A 25000-nucleotide genomic window follows, 5' to 3' on the forward strand; every position below is an offset into this window, starting at 1 on the left:
AATGTGATAGACTTATATATGTGATGTATATATATATATATATATATATATATATATATATTATATATATATATATAATATATAAATGGAGGTTAGGTGTATCATTTATATACATACTCACGTTTTTTATGTATTTATGTATGTATGGGCGATTTATGTATGTATGTAGCCAAAAGGTCTGTATATATATATATATATATATATATATATATATATATATATATATAATATCTATATATAATATCTATATCTATATATATATATATATATATATATATATATATACGTATGTGTGGGTGTGGGTGTATCGCATCATATTTTCATACTCACGTTTGTATGTATTTATGTATGTTTATACGATTTACTTATGTATTTTCCAAAAGGTCTACACTTGCCTGTGCACACGTGACACAGACACGTTCATGTCGCAAACTTTTGTTATTTATCAATTAGCTGCTGCAATTACGGAGTGTCTGCCCAACTTAATGAAACGTCTCCCATCTTCGTTCAAAATCTGTATCTCGTTAGTTTGCTTGACACCGAGTTGCTTGAAATAATTACTGACCGGAAAAACTCTCATTCTCATCTACTGATGATAATGTATCAGAATGCACCTTCTGAGTTTTTTTTCCTGTGAACCTTGTATGAGTTGGATAGTTTTGTTATCATTCTGTTCTTTGTTATAGAATCACGTTCTAAGTTCATTATTTGACTGTTAAGTATGCTTTGAGGTTAAGATCTGAGTTGAAGGTGTAGTATATACTACTTTGAGAACCTTACTGATTCCGATATCGCAACTGGGTGTTATGTTGGAAGAACTTGTTACCTGTTAGCAGATTCTTTCCTTACCAATTGGCATCTCGGAGTATATTAAGCTAAGTGGATGTAATTCAATAAGGTTTTGGCTGTTAGTTTACTAGATGTTAACACGCTTTCGCGCCCCGTCTCGGGGTAGTGCCGTCAGTGTACTTCATCCGGTGCAATGTAGGCATTGCTTAAGGTCCTTTGCAGCGTCCCTTCGACCCCTAGCTGCAACTACTTTCATTCCTTTTACTGTGCCTCCGTTCATATTCTCTTTATTCATCTTACTGCCCACCCTCTCCTAACAATTGTTTCACTGCGAGGTTTTCCTCCTGTTACACCTTTCAAACCTTCTCCTGTCAATTTCCGCTTCAGTACTTAATGGCTTTAGTTGCCCCAGCGCCTGGCATAATGCCAAAAATCCAAATATATCAAAAATTCAAAGACGCTTTCGCTTACTTAATCAGCAACGGGCTTCGTTGTCGCATCGCCATTTACGCCAGATAGTTGAAGCCTGTAAGCTTCAGTTTAATTTTTCTTCTCTGCCTTGACACAGGTGAAACCTTCATTCCTTCCACCCAGCTTTCCTCCTTCATCATCCGCTGGATTTCATTTTTGAAAGAAGAAATTCCGAAAAGATAAAGCTTCTAAATCTCTCATTTTGCATCTACGACTCAATAAAATCGAAGTTTCCCCGCCGTCTGCGCCCGTTTTCTGGCAGTCATTGGGAATCAATTTAGCAGAAAGAGAGAAATCTCGAGGGATGAAAGGAGAATGTTGCCATTTTGGGTGTGATTTCCCACGAGAATAAGGAAAGGGAATTTTTCTTCCACCTCCCCACACCCCTTCCCCTTCCCCTTCCCCTTCCCCTCATGCGAATACGGCCCCTTTAATTTGTTCTTTTTGCAAAGGTGGGTGTGGCTGACCTGACCTTGTTTTCTGGAGGCGTGCCACCGAGCGGATTTTGACCTCGGATGGCAAAACATAATAAACAAAAAGCTGTGACCTTATACATCTTATCTGCAGATAAGTGTGAGGTTTAACATAAAGGATTCCTACAGAAAAAAGTGAGGTTTAACTTTGAGGGTTTCCGCACATAAGAGTGAGGTTTAACATTGCATAGTACATAGACGAATTATTTATTTATATTTCCATCAGCATGCTGGCATTTGTTTTATAAACCTAACGTGAAAATGGAACAAAAATCTTCATTGCTCTCCTGTTACCAATTGAGGTAAGATTTGATTCATATTTAGATCCATTTCATTATTTGCTCTTCCCTGTTACTCGGTCCACTGCCTAGTACTCTACAAAACATCATGGACTTCCACCAACAGCTTTTTGAGATAATCGACTTATAATCGTGTTATAGACAGACACACGCAGGCTCTTTTCAACTTATTCTCTCATTGATCCTCGCTTTCTTTTCTAGTGGAACCTGTGGATGTAGTATACTATTCCTCTGTCTCTCTTCATGTCTGTCCGTCTGTCAGTCAATGTCTGCCCCTTGGCTGCTGTTTTGCCGAAAAAAGTATAAACTGCTGCCATTTAGGCGTCATGTCTGTTGGCTTAATACCGTAGGTAATGGCTTTTAAGTTTTTTCTTTCGTATTTTAAGACCGCGCTGAGTAGAAAAGTAAATTAACACCAAAACAATTTTAATTTTGCTGTACTAGGTTGTGGGTTTATGTATATGTATGTATGTATGTATATGTATATATATATATATATATATATATATATATATATATATATATATATATATATATATATATATATATATATGACTGGTAAAAATGTTCTGTTACAACAGAATTCCATCTAATAAAAGGAGCCCATACAAACATCAAAATATAGAGAGAAAAGTACTATATTTCAGAGACTGCTGTCTCCCTCTGAAATATAGTACTTTTCTCTCTATATTTTGGTGTTTTTATGGGCTCCTTTTATTAGATATATATTCATATAAACACACTGAAACGTATATGTATGTGTGTAGTATATGCATGTATACCGTTTAGAATATATAGCGGACAGAGACACGTTGGCGGTGTCAGGGGGTTGTGAAAAATCCAAGGTATTTACCGAGACTCATGGTGTAATATCCAGAATTTGCCTCTGTTTCGATCAGTTAAGTAAACAATTCAGTTTTAATCGCCTGATAAATGTGTGGGGATACAAGGTCGTAAATTTGCAGTGAAAGCTTTACCTCGCTAAAACCTCATTGCAGAATGAAAAAAAAAATTGAATTTAGTTTCCAGTCTTTGTTACTTGGTTGCTTTGTCCATTGTCTTTCTGGTGTCATTGTGAGCCATCTCTCTCTTCTTTCCGACTTCCCACCCTCTCTTAACAATTGCTTCATAGTGCAACTGTGAGGTTTTCCTCTTGTTACACCTTTCAAACCACCTTACTGTCAATTTCCCTTTCAGCGCTGAATGGCCTCATAGGTCCCAGCGCTTGTCGTTTGGCCTAAATTCTATATTCTAATCCATTCTCAGTGTGAGCCATTATCACTCTAGTCAGATCTCTGAGGTTTGTTCTCTCTCTCTCTCTCTCTCTCTCTCTCTCTCTCTCTCTCTCTCTCTCTCTCTCTCTCTCTTCTTGGAAAACTTATTAGCCTTAATGTGACAATTCATTATCCACTGTACTTTGTGATCGAGGTTATTTTACCCACTCCCAAGTATATACTGTGACCTCATATCTCAGAACAATCAAGTTTAGAGCTTTCGTATGCTGTTGCTGATGACTACACCTATTTGCTCAAGTTTTCGGGCCTTTATATGGCGCTGTGTCTAGTGCCAGACTTTTAAGGTTTGTTGTAGGTTCAAAATTTTTTGTGTTTTTAGGTGGCTTTAACATCGCGTTCAGACTTCTTGTGTCTGCGGTTGTGACTAACGTGAACGTTTAAACTGTTGGCCAGTTTGGTGTAGATATCGACGTCCTCTGATCATGCAGATTGCATCCTATAAAAATATGAGTAAAGTTTTCTCATCTAAATCCTGCCGGGCAGTTCCAATAACCACTTGTTGATCAGTATTCAAATATTCGTTTTAATGAGGATAAATGGAAAACTCGTTATTGATTCAGATAGGAATATGGCATATTCATGATGACAACAAAACATGATCTCGCATCTGGGGTCGGATGTAATCGTGACGGGGTCAGCTGCAGTCAAGCCGTCAGCTTCATGCATGATTGATTTGTTTACGTTATGTGGTGTCGCAACGATTCGTCCTCTGAGGTCCATACGTGTTTGCCTCTGGGTGTTCTAAAGGTAAACAGGAGCATTGGGACCGAGGTTCTTGAGTTAAAGTTTGCGAATGCCCAGGTTTTCCGCAAGGAGTTTCCTAACAGTCCCTCGAGCGAGTTCAATTTCCCAACAATCTACTTTTTCATAATTTGGTGGTAAAACATCATGCGCGAATGACGTTACAAAATGATATTGCTCTGTTTCATCTCGAGGTATATACGACATGGACTGATATATTGACATTTTAGATGAAATAACCCTCGCATTCTTTTGTTTCGTATTCTTTGCCATCCTTTTACTTCCTATTCTGAATTCCAAAGGATTTCGTTAGAAAGTGGAAGGAAACGGTGACGTTGGTCGTTGGTTGCATGACCATTGCATTTCCATTGATCTGGGGAAAATACCAAGTAGATTTCATGTTCCAATATTTGTGTCATATTTGTTCATATCATTGTATTCATCTCCATCATGTCAGGTTAATTGGATTTAGGCCTGGTGGCCTGGCAACCCTGATGTTTGTGGCTGGGATTCATAAAGGTTAAGAGCCATTGCGTTTGGATTTCAGAGATTGCATGCGCTTGTTTGCGCCCTCGCTCTTTTCCATCATTGTAAATATTAACGCACCACAAATATTCACCTCTACATGAATAAAAGGGATTAATGTGGGTGTTCCTCTGGAAAAAATCTCTCTCTCTCTCTCTCTCTCTCTCTCTCTCTCCTCTCTCTCTCTCTCTCTCGGAACGGATTTTGTCACCTTGTAAAATTAATAGCGTACCTATTCTAAAACTCGTTAGTCGTACCCAAGCAGCAGCTTGGGTAAAAATCCAGCTCTCTCTCTCTCTCTCTCTCTCTCTCTCTCTCTCTCTCTCTCTCTCTCTCTCTCTCTCTCTCTGAGCCTGCCTGTCATGTTGTGAGATTTATGAAGTTTATAAAGTTTAGAATTTGGAAAATGGTTAATCGTATAAAGTTTAGAATTTGGAAAATCGATAATCGTACCCAAAACGAAACTTCTGTTAAACGATGTCAGGTAAGGCGAAGCGATAAATCTGTGAATGAGCGTGATTGGCTGCTGATGAGAGACAGAATGCCTTCGGCTCTGAGGTAAGAATGAAGCTCATTAGCTGTTGATTATGGCTTCGAACGCTTCCAACTTTTTTTTTCATGAACGAATAATCACTGAATAGACTCAAAAACTAGGATAGGCTACGCCGCAAGGAATGTCATTCAAACTGACAAATTAATGATGAAAGGAGTTATTTAATGGTGAATGTCAGATACACTCTTAAAGAGTTTAAAAGAACTACTTTTTTATAATCTCTCCTCTATTTCGGAAGTTTCCTTCGTAGCTAAACACATAAACCCGTTATTAAAAATATTCAGATGGGAAAATAGTGAACTTTTGCTTAGTTTCAGCTTCCCGTAAATTCTTTGGCAACAGGGAACGTCTGCTGTCATCGTAACTGCGATAGTAAGTAGCATTAATGGGGGCTATTCGCTTTGCAGAAGGTCATCGTCCACATTTTGTTCAGTTAACTGATATTTAATTGCTTTCGTTTAAGTCTTCAATTCCATTTCATTGTAAGGCGTTCCATCCTCTCTCTTGTCGAGCTGATTATGATTGTTGGGAATATGAGAAATTCTTATTTAAGACGTCGTCATGTGTATCTTGCTGCAGTTTGTAACTTCTCTCATCTGTAATATATACATATACTTAAATATTTATTTATTTACTTCTTAATTTATGTCATCCATAATAGTTGTCGTTTGTACTGTGTCCATGCTTCTCTTCTCTATACACACATTTTCCTTTTTTTATATGGTCTTTTCACTGATAAATGTGTATATATATAAATGATATCGTAGTAATAAAAGAAAATATTTGTGAAGTAATGACCTAACTTCCCAGGTAAAGTTAAAGCCTCATTTCAGTTGAATTCTGACATGGAAGAGGAATAAATCCGTTGTATAGAAGATAAATAACTCCCCTGCTCTCTGCAAAAATATTTTGTGAAAGTCTTCAGGCATTTCGTAATGTATCTACTGATTTATCGTTTTGTTTTGTTTCTTGGAAACTTGGCGTTAAGAGTTTCTTTTTGTTAACGAGATGAATGGTTAACATTAATACATGTTGACAAGTGCTTCATCTTATATGTGCCAGACAGTTTGAACGTAAAGTTTCCTCGTTGTCATTGAAAATCCTAAATGGCTTCCTCTAAAATCTTTGAATCGACCTGGGACATCAGAACTGTATCTTTACTTATGTTGAGGTGATATTTAGATGTATTGTAGGTGTCGTTTTTCTTGTTAAGTATGTACTATATTTTTTTACGTGTTGTCATAATTTATTATTTTTTGTATCATAACCGTGTCATATATCCTCTGTCCTTTTACACGCTGTTGGACTTCACGATGCTCTGAGTTGTCCTTTGTGGACGTTCTGGACTCTCAGAGTGAACCAGTATTAATCAGTGCTTGAAACCCGTCGTTTTCAGTATGTGGAGTTTTCTGTTCCCTCCTGTGACCGTTGTTAATTGTAGGCTTTGAGTCACTTCATGAAAAACTCCTATCTCTCTCTCTCTCTCTCTCTCTCTCTCTCTCTCTCTCTCTCTCTCTCTCTCTCTCTCTCTCTCTCTTTACGAAGATGCAAGTGATAAAGTAGCCAAAGCCTAAAGAACATAAGAAAGAAGTGAGGTTTAACATTGAGGTTTCTACAGAAAAGTTTGAGGGTTTCTGCTGAAAAGAGTGAGGTTTAACAGTGTTCTTATAGAAAAGAGTGAGGTTTAACAGTGAGTGTTCTTATAGAAAAGAGTGAGGTTTAACAGTGAGTGTTCTTATAGAAAAGAGTGACGTTTAACATTGAGGGTTTCTACAGAAAAGAGTGAGGGTTTCTGCTGAAAAGAGTGAGGTTCAACATTGAGAGTTTCTGCTGAAAAGAGCGAGGTTTAACATTCAGGGTTCCTACAGAAGAGTGAGGTTTAACATTCAGAGTTTACAGAAAAGAAATAGTTTTAAAATTAAGGGTTTCTACAGAAAAAAGTGAGGTTTAACATTGAAGGTTTCTACAGAGAAGAGTGAGGTTTAACATTCAGGGTTTCTACAGAAAAAAATTAGTTTTAACATTAAAGGTTTCTACAGAAAAAAAGTAAGGTTTAACATTTAGGGTTCCTACAGTAAAGAATGTGGTTTAACATTGAGGGTTTCTAAAAAAAGAGTGTGGTTAAACATGAGGGTTCTTGCAGTAAAGAGTGAAGTTTAGCATTGAAGGATGCAAGAAACCACTTTAGAGATGAAGGGTTATGAGATGAAAGGAAAATTGATTGAAGAAGAGAGTTCCAAAGCCAGATATTAAAGGAAAAGAAGCTTTTGATCTCTATACCAAGAAAAAAAAGTTATTATTCACAGAAACATCCGCGATCCCGAAATGCCAGCTTCGCCTTCGTGGGAAGAACATAAAATGAACACACGTGTATTTCTTTTCGGGCAGTTTGCCTACCTTGGCACCGTCACGTACCTCACCGCCCCCATGGCAATAACCTACAGAGAGAGAGAGAGAGAGAGAGAGAGAGAGAGAGAGAGAGAGAAAGGGGGGGGGCCGGTTTATGGTTAGAAATATGGTACATGTAATCGCAAGTGCCCGAGTTTGCAACTCTCTCTCTCTCTCTCTCTCTCTCTCTCTAATATATATATATATATATATATATATATATATATATATATATATAATAGATATATGTATATATATATATATATATATAGCATGTATATATATAATATTAATATGATGTATATATATGTATATATATATTGCATGTATATATGTATGTATTATATATATATATATATATATATATATATATATATCATATACATATATATATATAATATATATATATATATATATATATATATATATATGCAACAGTTGTGATTTGACAAAACCTGTTAGGCAGAGAAGTTCTAGACAATCAAATCCAACATTCCGATTTTTATAATAAAGTCCCACGCAAGCTTACAACAATAAGACGACATTCCATTGTGCTGAACATGCGGTTTTATGCCTGGGAAGATAATGGCTACGGAATGTGTCGAATCCATTATACTTTTAGCCGGATTGTTAACATAATCAAAGAACCGCAGTGCGGGATTGTGTTGATATGGCCTTTTAATCCTAGGTCTGGTAGACCTGAGATAATGTGGGTTAAGAGATGAGGAGCTCTTAAGTATCTTTGTCTTGTTTGGATGCCGTGTCTGTAGTTGCAGTCGGTGCCAAAAACCTTTTTAGCCATTTTCATGTTTAATTTTTTTTTTAATCTGCATTTTTGAGAACTTATATTTTATTGTATCTGGTGTGCTTTTGTTAGGTTTTACTGCAAATATATAGTAAGTCTTTAAAGTCATTAGAGTAACATAAAATTCAAGTTGATTAGCGGATGAACTTCGATCAGCCAACCAAAGGTTTTATTTATTCAGATTATTCCCATCTGCGGACGGTCTTCTTTTGTGTATCTAAATTTCTGTGTAACTGGTTTACTTGAGAAATTTTCTGCTACGTATGCATGAGTTGCATCATAGGATGACGAACACTTAATAGAATATGATGAAGAGATGTGCTTCGATCAATAAAACAGTGCAGTTTAAATTTTATGAAAATTTATGCTTATCTGTGGACTATCTGTTGCGTGTCTGAACATTTGTATTTTTATTTCATTTTACTATGCATGTACTGAAGAATTATAGGAAATATATTCACTGAATAATTAAATTCGTTTGAGAAACGTATCTCCATCAATCAACCCGTGATTTCCTGCCACCGTAAACATTTACCGAGAAGCATAAAGGTCGAGTCAGCTAGAAGAGCAGCATTCCATTTTCATATGTTGGAGAAGAAGAAGAAGAAGAAGAAGAAGAAGAAGAAGAAGAGCGGAAAGGCCCCACGGCAGCTGTAATACAATAACCTGAAGGACTCTTTCTTGCTCGCAACTGTTGGCATTTCGTATCCAGATGGGGCATGAGACCCGGGAACACATGGGGCCTCCCTCAATGTTTCTCTCCTATTTGGGAACTGTCGAATGTTTTTTCGGAGATGCTTTTGTCGTTATTGCAGAGAGAGAGAGAGAGAGAGAGAGAGGGAGGGGAGTGTTGTTGTTGGGGGTAGGGGCTACTACCTTAATACGAAGATCTCAATAAAGTAGGAGATGGGATTGGAGGGTACGAAAACTTCCAGGGCAGGAGGTTTCGTGAAAGGAATATTTCAAGCAAGAGCACGAGAAGGCACAGATGCAATGTGTCCGTCTTTTGATTAAGGCGAAGGAGTTATTAGAGGCCGGATGACCTGCAGGTACCCGTCACAGGTCGCATGGCCTTCAGGTACAAGTTGCAGGTCGCATGACGTACAGGTACCACCACCTTTCTTGTCTGTGTTTGCAAGGGGAATCCTCTGCATCCTGATGCTCAGACCCCCAAAAATAAAAACAACACACACATTCTTTTCATTTTCTTGTTTGAGAGAAAATTCAAACGAAACACTTACTTATACACAGACGAGGGGTTCTTAGAGCAAGAGATGCCCTTAACGCAAAAGAAGACATCAAAACGCACAAAACAAAGGAAGCTTATAGCAAAGATTCCTTGGTTTCCCCTATGCCCAGCTGGTCGAAGGGATGTCCAAATTTCTTAGTGTGTTTTAAAAGAGAGAGAGAGAGAGAGAGAGAGAGAGAGAGAGAGAGAGAGAGAGAGGAGGTACGCATCCACATGCATATACTTAAAGGTCTCTTAAATATAAAAAGTTGTTAGACAGATTCCCCATGAAAAGACGTACTTCCAGGAATAGTCCTATACTGTTTGTGTGCTTGTGCGTATTTGTGTTTGTGTGTCTGTGTAGATGAAAAAAAAAAAGCGAGAGGTCTCATTCCGGTACTAAGAGACAAACACGCGCCCCCGAAAAGGGCCGTAGGGGTGAATTTCATTCCCAGGAAGATGGCTCTCACGTACTTCCGGAGCCTCCATGATATTCCTGTAGGCATGAGACGATGATGGCTCTTGTACGTGAGGGCCATTTAGTGCTCTGTAGTGCCATTATGGTTTCTCCTCCGGTCTCCCGAAATTGGAGATCTCGTGTTGGGAGGGAATTGCAGTGGCGTTGAGTCATAATCATAATCATAATGCCGTGATACACAGTAAACATAATCTGACGTATTCATCTTTCGCCCCTGCTACTGCTTTTCCTCATTCTCCTTTTTTTTCCTCTTTTATTCTCCCCTGCTTCCTCCTCCTTTATTCGCCCCCCCTCCCCAGTGATCCTAAACTTCCACTCATTTCTCCTTTCCCTTCTGCTTCCATTTCTTGCCCCCTCTTAATCAGCCTTCTTTGTCTTTCGCTGCCGCCTCTTATTGTGCTGCCTCCCTCTTTATTGCTCAGTTCTCTATTCTTACCTTTCCTCTTCCTGTTTCTCCCTCCTCCTCGTGGTATGAAGTCGGTTTAATATCCTTAATCACTCGGTCCACCTTTTCTTTCATTTCTGCTCCCCCACTTTCTTTTTCTCTCCTGGTTCCTTTTCCTCATCCATTTACTCGTCTTCCTCTTCCTCTTCCTCCTGGTGTTTTTCTCCGCTTCCTCCTCCTCATCCTCCTCGTACCCCTCCTCCTCCTCCACGTCAGCTTTAATGTTGGTTAGTCTGTTGGCGGACCCTATGGTTGGAGGCGCAGAGAGACGTTCGAATTTGCTGCCTCGAAGCCCAACCGTTGAAAACATTCTCTCTCTCATCTCTCTCTCTCTCTCTCTCTCTCTCTTCTCTCTCTCTATCTCTCTCTCTCTATATATATATATATATATATATATATACATACATATATATATATATATATATATATATATATATATATATATATATATATATATATATATATCTATAGTGTATATATATATATCTCTTTCACACACAAACGCAATCTCCTTAACATTCTTCATTAAGAGCAAGAGCTGTTAATAGTATAAGTGCAGTTTAAATAATAATGACAACATTCTCTCTCTCTCTCTCTCTCTCTCTCTCTCTCTCTCTCTCTCTCTAGGCCTTAATTCGATTACCAGGCAACGTATTCCAATTTGACCTGGTGTCCCTTTAATAAGTTCTCCGTGTTTTTTGTATGGGATTTTTTTTCTTGTCCCACTTTTCAATCTTATTTTTTTATGAGAAGGTGATCAGCGGTTCCTGCGGGGGAAATATAATTACCAGAGTCCCTGTTTTCTTTAAATGGGTCAGGTGTGGTTATCACCAGCCATCAGAGTGAGTTGAAAATTAATGGGAAAAAACTCTTGTCTGTTTCCTTGTCGTCTACAAGATATCTGAGAAGTTTATTGATGGATGTCAATGAAATTCCGTGAAGTGGTGGTCTGTGGGAACAAGTACCAATCGGTTAGACTAGTTGGTTAGATTGCGCGGTGGATCTGGATACGAATCAAAATGCTTAGTTTTAATGATGGTTTGAAGTATGTCATTGTTGAGGTGTCCTAGTTTTAAAATCATTTGCTTCTCTTTCTTTTAAAGTTTTCAGTTGTTAATTGGCTCTCATAACAGACTTATAATTCTTGTGTTTTTCATTGATTTCAGACAGGCTGAAAAGTTCAAAAGTATGACGAGATAACAGAGGTGCTTCGACAAGAAGAGGTAAGGTAACGTTACCGTTTGTCGTAATATATCAGGCGTTCTCTACCTGGCACTCGTGGTAGTTTTCAAGTGGTATTTCTAGAGCCAGTCCACGCTAGGAAACAAGTGTTTTGTTTCCCATCCAGAATGGAAAACATTTAGTGTGTCTGTGTGAATACGTATATATATACACATGTCTAATGTATGTATATGTTTGTTACGTGCATGTTTATATACACATGAATAATGCATGTTTATATATTATGTGTACGTGTATATATGTATATATATGTACGTGTATATGTAAATACAAATACATGCATATATGCACATACATATACATATACACACTGGTATGAGCAAATACTTATGTACATATTCATATTTACATATGCAGATGTGGATATGTATATTTATGTACACATGTACCTACACATGTGTACCTACGTACGTATGTAAATGTACATATGTATGCATGTGTGTGTTTGCGCGTGCGCGCCGGGCGGCGGGGATGAGGAATCAGTACCCTTTTTCTAAAAAATTCCTTTACATTACCCATCTCTTTCCCTTTCTCTTATTTATCCCTCCTCGAGTGCATTAACTAAAACTGCCTAATAAAATACAGAGGCTACTGCACTGACAGGCATCCTGACGACAATTGAGGTCTGGACAGGAAACATTGGTTTCAAACAGTCTCCAAACTATTTGCAAAACTGTTTGTGAACAGTGCAGACTTTGTTTCCAAATAGTGATTTCTAGTGTGGACAGGCCTTAAATTAAGCGACCTCTGTTTTTACTCATGTAATTATATATAATATATATATATATATATATATATATATATATATATATATATATATATATATATATAATATATATATATATATTATATATATAATTATATATACTATATATATGTATATTATATACTATATATACATATATTATATATATGTGTGTGTGTGTAGTATATATAGTATATATATATATATACTATATATATATATAATTATACATATATATATATACATATATATATACATATCTATATATATATATATATATATATATATATATATATAATAATATATATATATCATGCATTTATCTGAAAATGAAGATGGTCTCTCTAGTATTTTGATGTATTCATGAAGGTGAGTATGTCAGTCCTGGTAATGCAGGGTTGCGAAACCTTAGAGTGATTTTGCGTCTTGGCTAAGTTCCTTTTTCCCCAAATATGTGAGGTAGGGGGCCGACCAACGCCATTTGATGCCAAGCTCACTTTATCTGATCAGCGCTGACCATAAGTTGATTATAAATAGGGTATTCGAATTTGAAATGATACCACAATTTTTATAACTAATTTTCTTAAATTGTAGTACATCAATATGTCGTTGATTTCTCTCTCTCTCTCTCTCTCTCTCTCTCTCTCTCTCTCTCTCTCTCCAATAGATTTCAGTCAGCCATACAGTACCCTTTGAAACCCTCCAGCGAACCCAAGATTCAGAACCTGTGATCTCTCGACATTATGTATGAGAGCCCTCGCTGGATATTATGCAGACTCCAGATTCTGATTTCTCGTTATTTTCTGTTTTCCGGGATTTAGTTGTTTTCCAGTGAAGTATTAGACTAGATCTCTGTTGTCAAGAATCGATTAAAATAGTGTCCGTTCTCCTAAAATGCTTTGTGAGATATTATATCCTAAAATGCTGTGTGACATATATTTCCTCCTAAAATGCTTTGTGACAAATTTAGTCCTAGAATGCTTTGTGGCAAATAATTTCTCGTATGAAATGCTTTTGTGACAGATACTTTCTCCAAAAATGCTTTGTGACAAATATTTTCTCCTAAAATGATTTGTGACAAATATTTTCTCCTAAAATGATTTGTGACAAATAGTTTCTCTTAAAATGCTTTTGTGACAGATATTTTCTTCAAAAATGCTTTATGACAAATACTTTTTTCAAAAATGCTTTGTGACATATCTTCTCCTAATATGCTGTGTGCCAGATATTTTCTTTTAAAATTCTTTGTGACAAATATTTCCTCTTAGAATGCTGTTACAAATATTTTCTCTTAAAATGACGTGACAAATATTTTTTTTCTAAAGTGCTTTGTGATAAATATTCTCCTAAAATGCTTTCACTAATATTTTCTTCTAAAATGTTTTGTGACAGATATTTTTTCCTAAAATGTTTTGCAACAAATATTTGACATGAAAGTATCAAGTCTCGCATTCTCTGTTCATCTCAAACTAGGGTGTGGGATAGTGGACTCCATATGACTCCAGTTCCACTGTGTAATGACACAAGCATGCAGTGATTATGATCAATGATTAACTTCGTAATCAGTGTATTACAGTTTTCACCATTGACTGTTGTCTTTATTTGATTATTTATTTATATATATATATAGTATATATATATATATATTATATATATATATATATATATATAATTTTTTTTTTTGAGGGGGGGGGGGAGGGCCATGAATTCGCTTTGATTGATAACAATTGGGGGATGGCTCGAGGGGTATTTCAGTTTGCCGCGATGTCTTTTTATATTCATTCATCTGCTTTTTTCTGATTTATGTGTGTTGAAAGATGGAACCTCCTCTTAATGTGCTGTTATCGCCGGTTTTGTCTCTTTTTTTCCACACATTTTTCGTTCGTTACTTGTGGTTAGGTAAAGTACTAGATATAGATCAAATTAGATAAGATTAAGCAAAGGAAGGCAACATAAGTCAGTCATGCTATATCTAGTATCCTAAGTTTTGTACCCTGTAGTTCAAGTTAGGTTAGATTAATTTTATAGGAATGCCACTTTACATGTCTTCGGTTAGGTTAGGTTAGATAAAGTCAATTTGTGTGAGGGAAGGCAAAGTAAATGTTTCATGATTAGAATAACTGAACTAGTGCAGGTTAAGTTAATTTGGTAGATAATCAAATACTACAAACTGTCCCCCTGTGAGTAAAGTATACGCAGGTTAAATAAGGTAACAAGATTGGCTTGCGTTGAGTGACATTAGGTTGAGAGATATTCATGTGTATGTGTGTGTGTATATATATATATATATATTATATATATATATATATATATATATATTATATATATATGTAATATATATATACACACGTATATAAATTTTTAATTGCAGAGGCCGATATGGTTAGCGACTTAATGGCAGAAAAATGAAGACTCGATAATTATGTCCCTAAAACGCCGGGAAAATTTCTTCTTTTGAAAATTAAATACTCACGCAACATGGAAACTTAATCACATAAATAAAAGCCATTTTAACTTCTTAGTCGCGAAAATAGAGGGTTTTATCGCGAATATCGAACGTTATTGCGTAACTCCTGGTTAATACGCTTTTGAATATTGTGGTTTACATGCGGGGGTCGGGTTATAATGTTATAGAGGTATCAAAGCATTTGGGTGGAAAATACAGTTTTGATGTCAAAATATGAAAGGCTCTGGTCACAAGTTAACCATCATTTATCTTTGTGCGGAAAATTACTGAAGTATGAAAATATCGGCCCAGTTCTATGTGGCCTTTTATATTTGTGTCTATATATATATATATATATATATATATATACACATATATATATATATATATATATATATATATATATATATATATATATATATATATAAAAGTAGTGGGAACAGGGAAAACAGCCGAGTCAGCCAAAGTGATAAAATGCACAGGGAGCAGGAGCAGGACAAACATGGCGAAGTATTACAATTTATTCCATCCGACGTGTTTCGCATTTCGCTAAATGCATCCTCAGGGTCTGTACAATTAATGACAAATATGAATTAAACGAATTTGCAAGTTGTTTACAAATAATTTACAACCTAGTTAAAATGAAAACCAAAACTTCACACATAGGTAGAAATACATTAACAATTGACAAAACAACGCGAGAAATTAAAAGCACATACGCTAATTGAAAGTTTAGATAGAAATTTTTTTTCTTAATTTAGTAAAATACAAAGTAAAAAAATATTTGAGGAGCTCTGGGGGTCGACCCACCATGGCAAGAGATAAACAACGATTAAAAGACTTTATACAAAAACAATAGACTAAGAAAGATACAAGGCGGTGGAGGTGGACTGGTTGTTCAACTGCGGAACAAGCTGTTTGATGGAAAGACTCTCGAGGATCAATAATTCATTTGGGCTGGAGTTTTGTCCCACAATAATAAAATCATCATATTTATTGAGAACTTTACATTTTAACATTTCCTGTTAATCCACTCACAGTTGGCTCCATGTTTAGATTTAAAGATCGTTTAAGCCCACTCATGTCCTCTGGTACAATGTACAAATATTCTTGTCCCAGATGTAGTCTGGGAACTTACGTGGGTTCTTCTCGGAGGATGGTGAGGGTTCGCATAGACTGCCACAAGGGAGTTAGTTTCAGTGCTGGATGCTCACTTTATCGAATCCCGAACAGTCCAGCATACGTGAACATAGTAAAAAAATGTAAAATTCTCATTAAATATGATAAATTTATTAATGTGGGTCAAAACTGCAGCCCCAAAAAATCATTGATACTCGAGAGTTTCCATCAACCAGTCCACTTCCACCGCCTTGTATCTTTCTTAGTCTATAGTTTTTGTATACATGCGTTTAGTTTTTGTTTATCTCTGAACTTTTAATTAGCATTAGTGCTTTTAATTTCTCGTGTTGTTATGTCAGTTATTAGTGTATTTTTACCTATGTGCGAAGTTTTGGTTTTCATTTAATTTATATTGGTCATTATTTATTGTACAGACCACGAGGATGCATTTAGCGAAACGCGAAACGCGTCTGTAGGAATAAATTGTAATACTTCCCCATGTTTGTTCCTGCTCCTACTTCCTGTGCATATATATAAATGTATATAGTATATATATATTATATATACTAGCAAATTAGGGGTCGGGGTGCGAGGGGTAGGATGAAACCCCATTAAAAACCATCTTAGGGGTCCTCATCCTAACCCTGCCAAGTTTCATGCCCATCGGACCAGCCGTTTGGCCGTTATTGAATGACAGACGGACAGACATAACACCCGTTAAAGTAAGATATATATTGTATATATTATATATATTATATAATATATATATATAATATGTATATAATTAATATATTATATTATTTATATATTATATATATATCTATATATATATATATATATATATATATATATATTATATATATTATATACGTAATAAAAGGAGCGGAATGGTAATGCGGCTTCATTTAATTAAGAGAAGGTGGACTACTTTTTCTCCAACCTTTCCACTTATATAAGGGTCGTCTTATTAAATAAGAAGATATCAGAAATATGGTTCGAAACCCACGAACAAGACTACGATATGTAATATACATACACATGTATGTAAGTATAGTTTATATATATGTAATATAATTATATATATATTCATTATATTAATATATAATATTAGATTATACTATACATACGCGCGCACACATCATCCCCAGTCAAAGAACGTACAGGTTTTTTAGATAATTTGCAGTATATAAATATATGAATATATACTGTATACAGTTTCCAATCAAAGACCGTACATGTTTTATATATAATTTGCCGTGATACAGATATAGAGTTTCCAAGTAGCCAGATCTAATTGCATAATTATGTAACCTAGACCCTTCACAAGAAGAAATCGGCAAAAATATTTTGTCTATTAATTAGACGGAACACCACCCCTCCCCCCCCCCCGACCCCCACACCCTCCGTGACACATATATGGCATCACTAATGACCATTTAATGATGTAGCAACGAAACGGTAAATTATAACGCATCACATCTTTAGGGGCACTGAACCTTATTTACCAGCGACAGAGTAGAATAGTCCTTGTGTCAGGACTCCAGAAAGTAAGATTCCCAGCTCCATCGTTCCAGACGGGAAGATTCCAAGTTCCGGAAGGAATCATTCTTAATTTCAGTATTCTGAAGGTGAATATTAGCTTTGTTGGGAAGGGAAGGGAGAATTCTTAATAACGACGTTCACGAAGTAACGAATTATTTATTTATTTATATATATTGGAAATACTTATTTCGGCAGTAACTAGAAAATATGTATGTATAAAGATGTTGATTTTTTTATTTATGGGAAGGCTGTTAGCAATTTATTTCTTCAGTAGACGTATTATTCTCTTTGCATTTTGTCTGTTTGTGGGCTTGATGTCTTCATATCGACCATAATTTTATTTCATTGGCAAACAGAACTGCTTGAAATTGATGTACATTTCTGCTTTGATTCGTTTAATGGACATTATTTAGTTGAATTTAAGACATCACCTGAGCCTGGTATCTCGAAAAGGACTTGCAGGCTTAGGAATTATAGTGTATGGTAACTGATAAAGCCAAAGAACGCTTTTAATTAGATGAAACTCTAATGATCGCTCCTGCGTGAGAGTTAAGGTAAACGTTTATCATTAGTTATTTGCACACAACGTTCACCTTTTCTTAATATTCTGTCAAGGTGCAAAGTTTCAAGTGGTTATAATCTGTAAGGCTAAAATTAGTGCATCAAAATGCTTTCTACGTCCATAAGGGCCAAGATGTCAGAACTGGAATAAAGAAATTTGAATTGAATCATAATACCGCAATGTATGAAAAGAGCCAACTAAGCTTCTTTGTTTTTGATAGCAATGATAAAGAAAGATCAGTCGTTTCTCCGGTGACTATGATTGGGCGAGAGCGGCTACGTCTAGTCAGTAATTAGATAGGAATTGGATTAGTACGATTTTTACGAAAATAATCAGCGCTCTTTCACAGATTTTTTTTTTTTCTGCCCCGCTCTAGTTAAGGGTAAGGATATTGCGTTGTAAGGCCAGTTTGCCTCTAAAACTAAAGGTAGTTGGGATATTCCACCTGCCTAAGCAAAGAAGAAATTGTTTAGCTTGGGAAATCACAAATATCGCTATTTAGTCTTAGATAAGGTGAGGTGGTTTAAGTTTGGATTTTACCTTTTTTTCTCTTTTGTCTTTTCATACCTTATATTGTTGGATATTTAAATACTCTCTCTCTCTCTCTCTCTCTCTCTCTCCTCTCTCTCTCTCTCTCTCTCTCTCTCTCTCTCGTTCATATTTGGATGAGTAAATGCATGTTCATAAACTCTTGATGTAGCAGAAAAGGACAGTGAAACAAAAGCCTTGCAATGTTGCGAGAACATTTTTTTATATCGTCTGCTTGTAACTGGACGTTCATATTGACTGTGTTGAGCGAAGCATACTTAAAGAGAATATTCTGAGCCTCCTGCATGTTTGTACAACTACATACTATAGCCATCGAGCATTGAGAGAGAGAGAGAGAGAGAGAGAGAGAGAGAGAGAGAGAGAGAGAGAGAGAGAGAGAGAATGTGTTATGTAACTCACTAAGCATTTAATTCTTACTTTTAATTCTTAATTTGCTAGTGTGTGTGTGTGTGTGTGTGTGTGTGTGTTGGCTTTTTACGTCCGCCATTAGATTGGCGTTTGATAGATATTTCGTTCAGTAAAATGGCAAGTGGCGAATTTCTCCGTCTGGTTTGCGTGATCTTATTTTTATTGTACTTTTCAAAATCTGAACATCTAAATCGTTTAGCTTTCTGTAGCTGGTATGTTCTGTTGCGTTTTCTGTGAAGTGAGTGAAAATAAAATGAGATTAGAAATATTAATAACACTAAAATACGCAACGGGATTGTCATCTGCTGTAGAAGCACGAAATGTGTGCTCGCTATAGTAACTCGGGATTTGTGTGTGTGTGTGTGTGTGTATTTGTATTTGTACACCCTCTCTTATTTACAAGGTGCGTAATACTTAAAAATTTTGAGAGATCTACATGTGGGTTAGAATCCAGGATTTTTTTTTTTCTCCGTCGACATGAAGATATCAAAAACTTATGGATGGATTTCAGTGAAACGTACTAGAGATTTGGGCTGAGAGCCACGAAAATGAAATCGGGTGTTGGGCTTCGGTTTTTGTGTCTGGAGGTAAGAGTGCTTTCTTGCCCGTTTATTTTTGTGTCCTACATGATGAAAGCCTGCACAAAATATTTCTAACTAAATTGGCGAGGCAATTTATTTTCTCTTCCCCAAAAGACTTTGAAAACAGTATATGTATTTTGTCAGTTGTTACTGAATAATCACAACCCAAGAATATTGCAATCTGCTTCAAGACAGGGGTAGAATGCAATCACTAAACCCAGCTGTTACGAGAAGCTGATAAGTAACTTTTTGAGCCAGTGCACCGATGGCAGAAAAGCTTTGAATTGGTTATTTTCGGGCGACTCGATGACTTTATCTATCCCGGGTGATCTTATCTGCCCAGATAAGACGGAACTAGGAACAAGATGAAAGCGCCGTTTCATTTGGAGAGAAGAAGCACACCCACCGCTTGAAAGGAGAAAAGAATTGGATTATAGGCTTAAGACCAGTAAAAAAAAAAAAAAAAAAAAAAAAATCTCTGAACTGTGTATTCGGGATGAACGTGGGAGTAGGTAGCCTGACGAGTATTGAGAAGTTAGTCTGTACCGGGTCTCTCGCTGACTATGTTATCCACATTGTCACCCGTTGCCCATCTAATTATCATCATGTCAGAGTTGTCCTGTAGATGTTTACTCCGGTTCTATCGACTAGGAGAGAGATTACTACCTGGTATTCGTAAAAGAATTGATAGATTTATGATGTAGTGCCGTCAGTGCACCTCATGCGGTGCACTGTAGGTATTACTTAAGATTTTTTACAGTGTCCCCTCGGCCACAAACTGCTCCCCCTTTAATTCCTTTTACTGTACCTGCGTTCCAATGAGGCGTGAGAGATGTGTATTTCTGGTGATAGAAGTTCAGTCTGGATGTGGTTCGGAAGTCAAGTAAAGCCGTTGGTCCCGTTGCTGAATAACCACTTGTTCCGTGCAACGTAAAAATACCATACAAACAAACTCTCCTAACAATTGATTCATAGTGCAACTGCCAAGTTTTCCTCTCTTATTCCTTGCAAACCTTTTTACCCCCATTTCTGTTTCACCGCTGAATGACCTCGAAGGCCCAACATTTGGCATATGGCTTAGCTAAATTCTATATTCTATTCTGTGAGGGAAACAAGTCTGAGTCTAGATGTCAGATACTCAGTAAAGAGCTGTAATATATATATATATATATATATATATATATATATATATATATATATATATATTATATAATGTAATGTATGTATGTATAGTATATATATACTATATATATATATATTATATATATATATATATATATATATGATGTATGTATAACGCACTTGATGGTCGAAAAATTTTCGCTAACAGTTTGAGGGCATCTCTTCAGTGTGGCAAATACACTGTAGATGTAACAGACTTCTTGAAAGGCTTTGTAAAGTATTTTCTATTTCTCTATTTTTAATATCTAGGAGAGAGAGAGAGAGATAGCTGAGAGAGAGAGAGAGAGCGAGAGAGAGAGAGAGGAGAGAGAGAAGAGATGGTTTCTAATTACGTTTAATTATTCCACTAATTTTTAATAAATCGTTGCTTTGTGTCAAACTCATTACATCAAAATATTGACGTTTTTGCATGGAAACAAGATGGAATATACGTAGCTTATTAGGATTGACTTACAAAAGAATAGTAATATATATTCTGTTATTGATTGTTCCTTAACAAAGAAATGGAAGGTTAATCCTAAGTTACACCTTACAAAGAACTGTTGATTGAAGATGGAATATTAAACTTTTATATAAGTTTTAAATACTAATTTATACTAGCTAACCTACCCGGCGCTGCCTGGGAAAACTATGAATGACAGCCTACGGGCAGTGGGAAGTGGACGGAAGAGGGAAGGGGTGGGGAAAGGGAGAAAGGAGAGGGGAGGGGAAGTAGAGGGAATAGGGGTGAGGAAGGGTGAGAAAGAAAGGAGAGGGGAGGGAGGGAGGGGATGGAAAAGAGGGAAGAGGAATGGGAGGGAGGGTATGGGAGGGGGAGAGGGATGGGAGGAGAGGGGAGGAAAGGGGAAGGGGAAATTATGTTTCTCATTAGAAGAGAAAAATCATCTCTGCTGGACATAAGGCTGTCTCCCTTACAACAATGGTCAGACCTTTTATCAATTGTGTGAAATAAACTGCACAGCAAAGCAGAGGAGAATCGTGCAAGGTTCTGTCTACAGCAAATTGCACGAATTCGTAGTTGATTCAGTATGCTTGAATGTAGTGCTAACTCACTACTGTGCTATAATTCAGAAACTCTCCCTCCCTCATCCCTCCCCCTACCCGTAGCCAGTCATTCACAGTTTTCCTGGGCAGCACCGGGTAGGTTTAGCCAGTATATATAAGGCTAAAAGTCATCCTCGATCAAAGCCCTATCCAATAGTTTTTTGTTTGGTTTAAATCTGTCGAGCCGTGATTGAATAACAGACAGACGGGACTGACTGACATAACGCCCATTATTGTATGATATAATATATATATATATATATATATATATATATATATATATATATATATAAGCGAATACCACGGGAAAATGATAGTCAGAAATCCAAGCGCTTTTCGTCTTTATTCAGACATCGTCAAGGAGCTACTGTAGCTCCTTGACGATGTCTGAAGACGAAAGCGCTTGGATTTCTGACTATCATTTTCCCGTGGTATTCTCTTATTTATGAAGTCACGTGCATCAACTGTGATTTTTTAAGCATATATATACAAATTTTTATATATATATATATATATATATATATATATATATATTGGTATGTGTGTGTGTGTGTGTGTGTAACTGACAGCCACAGGAAAATATCAGTCAGAGGAGTCAGTACCAATTGTTTGCTTTCCTGAGATGTTTTATTCCCTTATCCCCGAGGCAACAAATGCGACTCAGCATTGAAGACGTGGCGAAACGGTAAAAAAACAAACAGAAGAAAAACAGCATATTTTCTGAGCATGCCATTATATATTATATATATACTATATATATAGATTATTATAATAATAATATGTATATATAACATTATATTATACGTATAAATATATAATCATACATATATAAATCATATCTATAGTATACATATACATCGCCTCAGGGAAACAAAGTTGTCATTGTAGTTAAGCAATTATACATTATAAATTACACGTTGTACCGAGTGACTTATACAAACTGAATGAAGCTATGATTAATTAAGCGGAGGTCTTCATCTTCTCTTAAATCGCTGTGCAAATAACTTGAACCTCCATTAATTCAACAAACAAGGGCCTTAATCATCCTTGAAATTAAGCAGCGGTTAAGCGGATCTAAATCATTCTGTTTATTACAGCAGGATCATTGCTATAGTGTTTGCTTGGCTGCGGGAAGCGCCTGTTTAATGCAGTGAAGTTCGAGTGCTAAATTTGCTCGTTTCCTATAAAGTCCAATGAAATCTCTCTCTCTCTCTCTCTCTCTCTCTCTCTCTCTCTCTCTCTCTCTCTCTCAAATCCAATTATTTTCTTTCCGTCTCTTTCGTTCTCTGTTAAATTCAGTGTAATTTCTCTCTCGATTTGTATTAAATTCAATGTAATTTCCATGCTCTCTCTCTCTCTCTCTTATGAAGAAGGGAACTCGCTACAAAGAGACGTTCACAAAGTATATGAATGGGCAGAGGTAAATAGGATGGTATTTAACTCTGATAAATTTGAATCAATAAATTACGGAGATAGAGAAGTAAAGCTATATGCATATAGGGGACCTAATAACGAGACAATCATTAATAAGAAAGCTGTTAAAGACCTTGGTGTTATGTTGAATAGGAACATGTTAGAATAGAAGAAGTTAAGGATCTTGACTACTGGGAAAGACTACATTTCTTAAAATTATACAGTCTAGAAAGGAGAAGAGAACGCTACATGATAATACAGGCGTGGAATCAGATAGAAGAAATTGCCGAAAACACCATGGAGCTAAAAATAAGAAAGAGCAAGCAGAGGCAGATTAATAGTGCCCAAAACTATACCAGGAAAAATAAGGAAAGCACACAGGATATTAATCCACTACGCACCAGCATCGACAATGCAGCGTCTATTCAGTGCGTTGCCAGCTCATATGAAGAATATATCAGGAGTGAGCGTAGATGTGTTTAAGAATAAGCTCGACAAATATCTAAGCTGCTTCCCAGACCATCCAAGATTGGAAGATGCAAAATATACCGGAAGATGCGTTAGCAATTCTCTGGTAGACAGTAGAGGTGCCTCACACTGAGGGACCTGGGGCAACCCGAACAAAACGTAAGGTAAGGTAAGGTCTCTCTCTCTTAAATCTAATGTGATTTTTCTCTCCCTCTCTTCGTTTTCTGATAAGTTCAGTGTAATTTCTATCTCGATTTGTATTAAATCCAATGTAATTTCCATGCTCTCTCTCTCTCTCTCTCTCTCTCTCTCTCTCTCTCTCTCTCTCTATATATATATATATATATATATATATATATATATATATATATATATATCTATATATATATATTTAAATCCAGGTTAAGAGAATTTCTCTCTCTCTCTCTCTCTCTCTCTCTCTCTCTCTCTCTATATATATATATATATATATATATATATATATATAGATATATAGATATATATATATATATATATATAGATATATCTATATATATATATACATATATATGTATATAATATATGTATATATATTTAAATTTAAATCCAGGTTCAAGAGAATTTCTTCTCTCTCTCTCTCCTCTCTTCCTCCTTCTCTCTCCTCTCTCTCTCTCTCTCTATCTCAGATATTCCCTAAGGGAGATGGAACCTCAGACTATGGGCAATGTGTTTACATCCCGATCACAGATCTATTTGTGGTGTTTCCTAATATTTTTTTTACGGTTGCGGGATATGGTGTACTTTCCTTTCAACATTGCCGGAAATATTTACAGACATATTAAGTCAAATGAAAGGTATATTGACAAGGAGATTTGGTAAGACCCTCTTGAAAGTGATTTTCATGCCATTATTATTATTATTATTATTATTATTATTATTATTATTAATCGGTTTATAGTATGTTTTGACTTACTAAATAGATAATTTCCTCGTTTACTGTGTCCTTTATATATGTATATATATTTATAAGTGTGTGTATATATATATATATATATATATATATATATATATATATATATATATATGAATACATATACACACACTTATACATAGTATGCACATTAACGAGGATGGCTATAGAGGGGTGTCAGCCTTCCAGTTCTTGGAAAAGTATTCTGGAATGAGGTTGCTAATCTCTCCTCCTCTTAACAGTGGCTGCCCCTCATTACA

The 25000-nt window shown here is 36.1% G+C and overlaps 1 protein-coding gene across 6 annotated transcripts in view; it reads left to right on the plus strand.

Moving 5' to 3' along the window:
- The window catches only part of LOC135223682 (uncharacterized), a 283252-nt gene that overhangs the window by 82937 nt on the left and 175315 nt on the right, over window positions 1-25000 (plus strand). For 5 of the 6 annotated variants that reach the window (XM_064262368.1, XM_064262370.1, XM_064262366.1 and 2 more), the window contains one exon: window positions 11657-11713. The exons of the other annotated variant lie outside the window; for it this stretch is intronic. The gene's annotated coding sequence lies outside the window, so the exon portion shown is untranslated. The remainder of the gene's footprint in view (window positions 1-11656; window positions 11714-25000) is intronic. 6 annotated transcript variants of the gene reach the window in all.

This window comes from Macrobrachium nipponense, chromosome 10, assembly GCF_015104395.2.
Source record: "Macrobrachium nipponense isolate FS-2020 chromosome 10, ASM1510439v2, whole genome shotgun sequence".
NCBI lineage: Eukaryota > Metazoa > Arthropoda > Malacostraca > Decapoda > Palaemonidae > Macrobrachium > Macrobrachium nipponense.